Consider the following 11,353-nt stretch of genomic DNA (forward strand, 5'->3'; position numbering starts at 1 on the left):
ATATTTTTCAAAGTTGCTAGAGGCTTTGGTTGTATCCAAAATGAAATGTAGCCTTTTTCTCACACGCACTTTGATTAAAAAATTAGCACAATGAAAACGCAAATCACCATTATCTATTCTAAAATTAAGGAGGAATTGACTGTTTATTCAGCTACATTCAATTGTTTACCCCTTGATTTCATCTCATTTACAATAAAACCATGAGGTTTGGGCTGGGTTTGAAGGGTATTTATTAGAACTTAGAAGGGTAATTTTGTCTGGAGGATTTAGGACGGATTACCCCTTGATTTCACCTTATTTACAAGAAACCCATCAGATTTGGGTTGGGTTGGAAGGGCAATTTTGTCCTCTCGGTTTTGAGCAAATTCGAGGGTTGCCGTGTAGGTTTTCATTTGTTGTCCTTCAAAGAGGGTTTCGGGGGGATGGAGGCTTTGATAGAGAGGAAGAAAGAGAAAGAGAGAGGGAGGGAGACAGACAGAGATCGAGATAGATGGCGATGGAAAGAGAGCGAGGGGGAGGGGTATGGGTGATGGATTTCAGAAGTGGGAGAGTGGGGATGGTCCAAGAAAACCATATGGATCGTCCGAATCTGCCGCTGCATGCCTGGATTTCCAAAGATAAGTTTTTTTTTTAATTTGTTTTTTTACTGTCAGCTTAGATTGTCATCGTTTCTGCTTTTTTGTTGTGGATTATTTTTTATTTTTTTTAATGTGTTAGGTCAGGTTGTGGGGGATTCATCAGAGATATTAATTTCCCTTCTTTGTTTTGTTTTCTCTCATTTTGGACATTCATCTCTCTTTCTGTCTGTTTGTTCTCTGTTTTAAGGTCGGTTGCTTTTTTTTTTGGGGTTTTTTTGTGTGGCATTTTATTTATTCTTCCAGGTTATAGATCTGATGGTTTTTTGTATGCTAATCTTGGTTTTGTTTTTCCTGGAAATTTTTTTTATCTGATTGTGGGCTCGTGGGTTTTAATTTCTTTCATTTGTTTCAGGTTGCAAAGCAGGAGGTTCTGACCTGAGGGTTCAGTTCAAGGTACTGTTATTATTATTTTTAGTTCTTATAGTTTAATGTTTCAAACTGATGTGATGATTTGGTTGTGAAATGTAGGATTTTTGTTCGGCTTATGTTGCCTATGTGATGTTCTTTGTTATTATTGCTGGGTAGAGATTCCATATATTCTATGTCTCTAGAAAAAACCTCTTTAGTTCTACGAGAGCAACTAAATAACACATTTTTCCTGAATCCCATAAGCCTGCAAGAAGCAAAACAAGCTAAGAGTCATTTATACAATATAAACACATGAACTCTGTTTGAATTCTTACTCTTATTCTCTTAATTTTTTGGTTGTTTAGTTTGGACTCCCATCATAGTCTCATCATTTTGATATGCATATGTGGTTCTTGGTTGAAGAACAAAAGGTACTGTTTGGGATAAAACTTGAAATTTGGGCTAAGAAGAGGTTAGCCCAAAAGAAAGCCCAAAAGGAGGTTCAAAAGAAGGAAAAGTCCAAGGCCTAGCCGAAGTCCAGAAGCAAGAAGGGGCTTGTTTCCCAACCAAATGCAGATCATTCAAACTACCTGCTCACCTACCTAGGGGTCAAGTGGTGTAGACCAGCCAGCTAATCAGCTCAAAAGTACTTTACAATGGCAATACAAGTAAAAAGTTGATGAGTCATTGCCCTTCAGATGCATTCGGGCAAAATCAACACTGCAGATAACCAAGCCAAATCGTCTATAAAAGGAGGAAGAAAAATCAGAGACAAGGACACTCAATCAAACAAACAAATACAAGCATAAACTCTACTCAAGCTAGATTTTCCTTCACGAAGTTGTAGTCAGCCCTCAATCTTCATCCCTTTCGGGATCAACCTTTACCAGAAATCCTTTGTAAAAGCTCTACTACCTTGTTTAAATCGTGTTGTAGTATCGATCACCTTATATAGATTCATCTTCCAATCTCCCTTTCTAGCATTCGAACACTCTGTAAATCACAAAGAGAGGAAGTTGCAAGACGATCAGCCTTGCCCGACAAGGTGAAACCTTGCCCGACCTCCTTTGTTGTTGTCTTTCATTCATAGATCTAGTACTATGATGTATGTTTTCATCTGCATCTAAGTTATTGCTAGCCAGTTTATGATTAAAAGACTTCTAAGTTCTAATCATTCGGGCATACAAGATTGACCAATTAAAAGTCCTTGGTCTCAAGGCATAAAAAGAACTTTATGTGGACTTAACCCATCCACGGCAATCTTTGATCACCAGAAGTCCGAAGTTACTTGAGGCGCAAGTAATTAGCTTATTCTCTAGTTTTACTTATGTTATATCATAATTCCCACAGAACGCTTGAGTATAGAATTAACTCTGATAAGAAGCCTCAAGGCCTATACTTAAGGCCCGATAAAGGCACCTATTTGATTTCATTCTGCTCTGCCGGCTCGGGTAATTAACGTATAACGGGAGTGATACGTACGCAATAATGAAACAACCAAGATGTGTTCAAGTATTCGGTTAGTTTTGATGGGAAGCCTCAAGGCCTACACCTAAGGCCCCACAAAGGCACATTTCATAACTAACTGGGTCGCTCGGGCATATATATATATACACCATAAAACTTATTATCGGTTTTACATCTGTCATGCTAAAGATGATAGTGGCACGCCTGGATTCTTAAGGTTAATTTTGATTGTGAACCTCAATGCCTACACCTAAGGCCCCACAAAGGCACCTTTCAGAATTAACTCTATCCTTCTCTTATAGCCCGCCAATAAGCAGAAGCCCGACAGACGATATCAATCGGCGCCAACCTCTCGGGGAGCTGTGTGCTCGTTAGCCAGGGAACATCCTCACTGGATATTCCTTTATACCGAACATAGTTTTGGCACGCCCAGCGGGTCGCGGTTGTGTTAATCTTGCATGTCAAATAAGAAAAGCCATAAACCTTGCAGAAAAAGTACAAAGGACAATTCATCTCAACCTTTGCTACAAATGACAGAGCAATCAGGAAATTCTTCTTCTCCATCAGGACAGGTGGTCCTGGAAAGCCCAACTTCATCTGGAAGAGATAAAGGAAAAGGAACTAATGAAGAATTGCAGGCTATTATGATACAAGTGTTGAAGAGCATGGAAAAAATCTCTTTGGAAACTAAGGACCTTAACAAGGAATCTACAAAGAAGACTATATCTGGAGTTTTCTACTCCAAAAAGTGCTCAAGGAAGTGGGATGAGCCAGGTTACCGTCAAAAGTGAACCAATTATTCCCCTATTTCCGTTATTAGAAGAAAAACAAGATAAGGGAAAGGAAAAAGAAGTACCTAAAGGAAGCAAGCTCGTGATTGAACCGGTTCTAGAAAAAGAATTCCCCAGCTTTCCATTATTATCATTTAATAATAGAAAACAGAATGAACAAGAAAAGACGAGGTATGGGATGCCCATAATAACCGAAGAACTCAGCGGAAAAGAAGGCTTTGTCACCTCAGATAAGCCTCATTCTTATAGGCCAACTCCTTTGGCTAATAAGGGAGGAAGAGCTAACTGGAGAAAGCCCGAGTCAAAAAATAGAGCAGGAACGGGAAATGACCAAAGCCCAAAGAATGAAGCTGCTTTTATCTTCCATAATAATAATACAGCTACTCAACAACTCAGGGAGGAGTTGGCTGAGTTGAGGAGGATAGTGGCTCATAATGGTCAACCACAAGCTCGTCCTATATTCAGGCTTACCTATAAAAAAAACCTTATCCTGAATATATCAACTTCAAAATGCCTGCATTCCCCATATTCACGAGTGAAGATGGAAATGTGTCCTCTAGAGATCATATTTTCAAATTCTTCAATCATTATGTGGCATATGAAGACAACCCGAACTACAAATTGAGGTTGTTTGGAAATTCATTGGCGAGGTTAACATCTCAGTGGTACTCTCTATTGTCCCCTAACTCTATTGCCAACTAGGGGCAGATGGAGATAGCCTTCCATGAACAGTTTTACAAAATAGAACCTGAAATGACTATCAATGACCTGGTTGAAGTCAAGCAATATGATCATGAGACCACAGAAGATTTCATGATGAGGTTCAAAAAGACAAGAATGAGATACCAATTCCCTGTCAACTAAGCTCAGCTTATATCAATTGCTCAGAGGGCCTTAAGATTACCTCTAAGGAAAAGGTTCTATGATACACAATTCAATGAGTTACAGGAGTTGGTAATCGCCACCACAAAGTATGAGAGGTTGCTGCTAAAAGAACAACAAGTGAAGCACAATTCCAAGACTCCTCCCTTTTACAAAAACAAAGCTACAATTCATCGTATGGAAGTGGAAAAAGCAGAACCAGAACATGAAGATGGTTATGATAGGGAGGAAATTGATGTTTGTGCTGCTGAGATGACCACGCCTTTCAAACCATTAATGGTGAAAGGGTTGGTTCAACCCATCAAAAATCAGAAAATCGTGATGAATGATGGAGGGTTTGTTCCTATGAAACCTCCCAAGTACCAGAGTTATTCCTTTGACTTGGCCAAAGCTTCTGAGATCTACGAAAAGTTGGTGCGGGCAAGAATAATTTTGCTCGACAGCACTAAGAAGATGCCTAAGCTAGAAGAACTAAGAGGCAAGAAGTATTGCAAGTTGCATTATACCTTCAACCATTCTATAACCAATTGTGTCCAGTTCAGAGATTGGATACAAGACCTTATAGTAAAGGGCAAGCTGTTACTTGACAAGCCTCAAACTAGTATGCTAGTTGATACAAACCCGTTCCCGAAGGCCCCTATCAATACGATCAACCTGGTTTGGGTAGGAAACCTGGGATTATCATTTGTTAAGAAAGAAGATGGAAATAGATCCCATGTTTCTCCAACACTTCCATGTCAGTAATATCAGAAGGATGACCAATTGATCAAGATTAGATCTTGAGATTGGTATTGGTAAGGGAAGTAGAAAAGAAACAGAAAAGAAAATAAAAGGGGAGCGGGGAGTTGCTCGAAGATATAACATGGGATTTACAATGCAAATGGGGCCATAAGCAAGACAAGTAGAGGCAAAACACATGTTCATAAAAGAAGAATTACAAGTGTTTCTAGTCTAACAAGTTTACATCTTTACTCAGAGTAATTATTCGAGAATGATAAGTCTGCATGATTGTAAAAATTCTACCAGGTTCGGCTAGAACAGTGTTGCTATTAGCAAGTTGAGATCTAGTATGTTCGAGCTCTATATTTGACTTCTTCACTTCTTCAATCTGATGTTTAAGGGTGCCAAGAAGGGTTGCTTGCTCAGCCTTAAGAACGCTTAGTTGTTCTTCCAACTTCTGGATTTCAGAAGTTACCACGCCAATCCTTTCTTTTGTCAGCAAGCCTTCATCCATTAACTGCTCGACCTGTGCAGAAGTACTTGATTCCTTCTCCTTGAAGCATTTTACATGATTGGCTTGTCTTTCAGCTCTCTGATGTTGATCCCTGAGAGCCCTCAAGTTCTCAAAGAAAGAGAAAAAGGAATCATGTTGAGTTTTGGATAACCGGCCAGCCTTGAAAAGCTCTATCGTAACCTTCTTTATAGCATGAAGAGCCTTAAGGTTGAATGAAGTTGAGAAGTCTTTCTTCAACCAATCTTGGAAAGCTCGACGTTATTCTTGAAAGCCAGAAGGTTCAAAAGAACGCTTTGAAGATTTCAGCCTTGTTTCAAGTTGCTCGAATTCTTCAAAAAGTTCAGGCAAATCAGCAGTTGTTGAAAATAAAGGGGGATGGGTTCGTACTCCAGTATCTTCTAAGGGAGTAGTAACTGCTAATGAGGCGACTTCAGTCCCGGTCCTCTCAATTCCAGGAAGGGAAATCCCTGTATTTTCAGAAGTTGAAGAAGGCCAGGGGAACTCCGTTTTATACACCACACATAGGGGAGACTTGCCCGAAGCTTCTCCTATGGCCTGCTGCAAGAACCAAAGAAGACTAGATTAAGGCAAGAAAAATAGTTAAACAGTTTAAAGTAGAAATGAACTATGGGAAGAAGCAATATGCCTGAATGGGCCCTGGGGTTTTAAAAGAAAAAGTATCAGCTCTTGTTTGAAGGGGAGAATCATTATCACCAACAGGGGAAGAAAAAGCTGTGCCCGAACCTTCACCCATGACCTAAGAGCATCCAGGAATTATAGCAATTATTAATAAACATGTATGAGAAGAGAACAGAAAGAAAATATATCCATACCTGAGTGAGGGGAGAAGAAGAAGGTTCATCGGTGGTATCTATTGGGCAAGGTGACACTTGCAAAATAGCTACCCTTGGGGTCACAGGGATTTCAGGGACTACGGGTTCTTTAAGTGTTACCATTGGTGGTTGTCGTGCTTCATGTATTAGAGATGGCTGGAGGAATTGTAAATGGAAATTTAGTATAGGCAAAGTGTATGGAAATTCAATGTTCAAATAACTGCTCACCAAATTGCTGTCTTCATTTATAAAATGCAACATAACTCCTGTTGCTGGATCAAATTGAGAAGATGGAGTTACATCCAGAGCAGAAGGAGAAATATAAGACTTTGGAGGGGAACCTTGGCTAGGTAAGGGGGCAGATACACCAGTCTGGATAAAAAAGGAAGAAAGAAGTTCGGTCATTTGTTTCAGAGACCTCAAGCAGAAGAATCTTTTATTCACTTACGGCCTGATCAAGCAAATACCTCACTCTCCTTGAGGATGGCCTTCTGTAGATCTTTAGCTTTTTGGTGCATTTCAATTCCTAGTGGATCCTTCCTAGGTGTGATAGTTGGTTTTTCAGAAATATGAGGCCCTAATTTCAAAGAGAGAAGTATGGAGATAATCAAATAAGCAAAAGGGCAGTCTAATTGAAGAAAAGCAAAAAACTTACTTGAAGACTTCTACTTCGTTATACCTGCCTTAGAAACTGGAACTGAGGAAGCTGAAGACTTAGAAGCTTGAACAGTCCTCACTCTCTTACTTCTTCTAGTGGAAGTTGGCCATTTAGGTTTGTGTGGTGATACAGGTTTGGATTCTGAGGTTTCGACCACAACTACTTTTCTCACTTAGACGCTTTGATGTTTGCTTCGGGTACTTCTTCAGCATCTGAATCTCCAAATGATTCTGAAACATCTCCGCCTATTCCAGCTTCTCCCCTTTGAGCTTCTACTGCAGCTCCATGAAGAACTACTGCATCAGCTAAATCCTCTTCTGATTCGATGGATGCCATTTCAACATCTACTTGAGCTACAGGATCAAGGAAAATAAGACCAAATAACTTTAACCTCAAAGGAAGGCATGATCAGGACAGGGAGAGAAATACCTATCAGAAGTAATCGGTTCTTCTGCTGAATCATTTCCTTCCAATTTTCAAGCTCACACGAACTTGGGTATGACTTAAGAGAAAGTTGACAAAAGAGAAGGTCGTGAGTTTCTCGCAAATCTCGTCCATATTTCTTGGTCCATTTGGCTTCCCACCAGGTGGAGAAGAGTGAAGTACATTCGAAGTTCAGACCTATGGACTTTCGGCCAGCCTGATTCATAACTTCAAGACTTCGTCGGGCAGCTCGAAAGGTCACCTCTGAAGGGGATGGTAACCGGAAAGAAGTACCACAATGGACAGAGTCAAAAAAGGGGATAGGAATGGCTTGCCTAAAGCCTAATTGCCTGCTACAAAAATTAGGGTGATACACTTCCAATCCTCGATCATAACGGTTACCACGAACTCCCCAGGCTATGTCTCTTTGTTGAATACAACTGATGAATTTCTCCCTGCAAAATGAGGTGGCATCTTCTCCGAGAGCATCTTGGAATGCTTGATCAGAGAACCAGGGATATCTCCTCAAAACTGAAGCGCCCCACTCTAGGTATGATCGGGTTTTGCAAATCTTGAAGAAATAAAAACAGGCAAAAGTAGAGTGATTTGTGGGAATAGCTTCAGCTAGGATTCAGGCAGGAGCTACACCTTCTGAGAATTCTAAATTCCTGGCCTGAAATTCTGGGAAATACCATTGGAGCCATATTTGGATCATCCATATGGGTCCGTTCAGATTAGTTTCAAATGGTTTACCTTGAGTCATTTCAAAAAAGGAGATGATAAAGATGAGAAAGAAGAAATGGACCTGTGGCTACATCATCAAAGTTATGAAGGGCTTCTACTAAGGGGATCCATTCAACCTTCACCCCTTTAGATTTATTTGGGAAGACATGCTTGTTAAGCCAGTATAGGAGGAAATACATATGTTCCTGGTCTTTGTTTGTAGAAGATGAATTAGCACCAAAATTCTTCTTGACAAAAGGGATAAATCCTTTGAAGGAAGTCCCGTAACTTTTAAAGGTTGCAGAGTTATATTCCAATTGAAGAAAAGAGGCAGAGGAACTAGAGCTTTCAGCGATTGAAGAAGAAGAGGGAACTCAGTCTTGGGTGACATCTACAATCCTGCCCGATGGTCTTAGCCTGGAAACTTAGGCCATATCTAGAATAGTTAGAGACATGGGACCTATGCGAAAATCAAAAGTATTCTAGCCCGAATTCCAGAAAAAAAAGATAAGTAGCAAGCAGTTCGGGCTTGGGAACAATGGTAGTTTTTGAAAGCATTAGTAGTTCGTAAATACCATTGTTCATCCACTTTTTCTTGAAAATTGGCTCTAATTCATCAATCCACTGAGTCCAAGAGGGGTCGTTCATTAGGGGAAAGCCACGACGATATGATGACCACTTAACTGAAGAGATGCCCGACTTAGCCAAGAAAGGGTTAGGGGTAAACCAGTTACTCCTAGGCATATTATTCTCTATCACAGCAGGGATGTGAGAAATCCATGCAGAACCCAATGATTGTACCCCATGAGCTTCAAAGAAAAGTTCAGAACGCAAACCTGCCCGAGGGCGATGCAATCCGTTGAGTAAACGGCGTAAAGTAGCGATGCCTTCACCTGATTCGTATGATAGCTGGGCTTGGTCGGATCCTAAAACCATTTAATAAGTTCGAAAGAAATGTGATGAGAAGATGACAAGGGTAGAAGCTATGAAACAAAGAGCCAACGGGAGTTTGAAGTCTAAAAAGAAATAGAGTATCTGGACGAAGGGATACAAGTTTCGAGAGCAAGTATACAGGCATGCGACTATTCAATCAATATTGGCGCCTGGAATTCCAGCCTGAATATTAATTGAAGGGGGCACTATTTGGGATAAAATTTGAACTTTGGATTAAGAAGAGGTTAGCCTAAAAGAAAGCCCAAAAGGAGGTTCAGAAGAAGGAAAAGTCCAAGGCCTAACCGAAGTCCAGAAGCAAGAAAGGGATTGTTTCCCGACCAAGTGCAGATCATTCAAACTACCTGCTCACCTACCTAGGGGTCAAGTGGTGTAGACCAGCCAGCTAATCAGCTCAAAAGTACTTTACAATGGCAGTACAAGTAAAAAGTTGATGAGTCATTGCCCTTCAAATGCATTCGGGCAAAATCAACACTGCAGACAGCCAAGCTAAATCGTCTATAAAAAGAGGAAGAAAAATCAAAGACAAGGACACTCAATCAAACAAACAAATACAAGCACAAACTCTGCTCAAGCCAGATTTGCCTTCACGAAGCTGTAGTCAGCCCCCAATCTTCATCCCTTTCGAGATCAACCTTTACCAGAAATCCTTTGTAAAAGCTCTACTACCTTGTTTAAATCTTGTTGTAGTATTGATCACCTCATATAGATTCTAGCATTCGAACACTTTGTAAATCACAAAGAGAGGAATGTATAAGACGATCCGCCTTGCCCGACAAGGTGAAACCTTGCCCGACCTCCATTGTTGTTTTCTTTCATTCATAGATCTAGTACTATGATGTATGTTTTCATCTGCATCCAAGTTATTGCTAGCTAGTTTATGAGTAAAAGACTTCTAAGTTCTAATCATTCGGGTATATAAGATTGACCAATTAAAAGTCCTTGGTCTCAAGGCATAAAAAGAACTTTATGTGGACTTAACCATCCACAACAATCTTTGATCACCAGAAGTCCGAAGTTACTTGAGGCGTAAGTAATTGGCTTATTCTCTAGTTTTACTTCTGTTATATCATAATTCCCACAGAACGCTTGAGTATAGAATTAACTCTGATAGGAAGCCTCAAGGCCTATACCTAAGGCCGATAAAGGCACCTATTTGATTCATTCTGCTCTGCCAGCTCGGGTAATTAACGTATAACAGGAGTGATACGTACGTAATAATGAAACAACCAAGATTTGTTCAAGTATTCGGTTAGTTTTGATGGAAGCCTCATGGCCTACACCTAAGGCCCCACAAAGGCACCTTTCATAACTAACTGGGTCGCTCGGGCATATATATATATACACCATAAAACTTAACATCGGTTTTACATCTGTCATGCTAAAGATGATGGTGGCACGCCTGGATTCTTAAGGTTAAATTTGATTATGAGCCTCAAGGCCTACACCTAAGGCCCCACAAAGGCACCTTTCAGAATTAACTATGTCCTTCTCTTACAGCCCGCCAATAAGCAGAAGCCCGACAGACGATATCAACCGGCGCCAACCTCTCAGGGAGCTGTGTGCTCGTTGGCCAGGGAACGTCCTTACTGGATATTCCTTTATACCGAACATGTACCTTTATTTTGAAATTTCAATTTAGTTGATGTCTGTGTCTGTGTCTGGTTGCTCCTTAGGGAATGAGTGAGGGCACACAGTAAGCAATCATGGGACACACTCCATGCTGTTCTAAGAGAAATGAGAAAAGGGTTTTATTTTCTTTGCGAATCTCTGCAAAAGCTCTCAACTTTATTAATTTTCCTACACTTTGTAGGTCTGAGGTGGTGTGGGAAGAGCTGCCGTTTGCGGTGGCTAAACTATCTGAGGCCAGACATCAAACATGGAAGCTTCACTGAAGAGGAAGACATCACTATCTGCAGCCTCTACAACCAGATGGGAAGCCGGCATCACTATCTGCAGCCTCTACAACCAGATGGGAAGCCGGCAAGTAAACAAATTTAAATGGTTATTTTTTTTAATTTCTTAATTTATAATCTGCAACATTTAATTCCTTTACATGATTTTGTCTAGAATTTGTTTAAAGATTTAAAATTTCTCTTCACTCTGTTAATGGGTTTGATTTTTCCTCATCTGTTTTGTAGTTTGAGTCTACTGAGTTATGCAGATTCACTCAAATGCAATCATCTCTTCTGCAAGTAATCTCTACCTTCATTGCCAGATATACTAATACTTGGAAAGTGGTTGATCATTTTGCCATCTGTTTTGCAGTTGGATGTATTAAAACTTGGAATGTGTTTGATCATATTGCCAGTGTTTGCTTATTTTTTACAGCACTTGCACTGTGAAGTCGATGAAATCGGGTTCCTTTTGTCCAGTTTATAAAATTCCATATCGGCGCAGAGGCA

General features: G+C 40.3%; 2 long non-coding RNA genes across 3 annotated transcripts; both read left to right on the forward strand.

Annotated features, from left to right (window-relative positions):
* The first annotated feature begins 427 nt into the window (after positions 1–427).
* LOC126603938 (uncharacterized) lies at positions 428–10,888 on the forward strand. The gene is made up of 3 exons (XR_007616428.1): positions 428–825; positions 991–1,031; positions 10,762–10,888. It is a non-coding gene; the product is annotated as an uncharacterized LOC126603938 (long non-coding RNA).
* Positions 10,889–10,892: 4 nt separating this feature from the next.
* Positions 10,893–11,353, forward strand: LOC126603940 (uncharacterized). 2 transcript variants are annotated; one of them, XR_007616430.1, is made up of 3 exons: positions 10,893–10,952; positions 11,090–11,143; positions 11,280–11,353. It is a non-coding gene; the product is annotated as an uncharacterized LOC126603940 (long non-coding RNA). The 2 variants fall into 2 exon arrangements; XR_007616431.1 differs by having other exon boundaries at positions 10,893–10,935.

The sequence above is a fragment of the Malus sylvestris genome, chromosome 15, assembly GCF_916048215.2.
Source record: "Malus sylvestris chromosome 15, drMalSylv7.2, whole genome shotgun sequence".
In the NCBI taxonomy this organism is placed as follows: domain Eukaryota; kingdom Viridiplantae; phylum Streptophyta; class Magnoliopsida; order Rosales; family Rosaceae; genus Malus; species Malus sylvestris.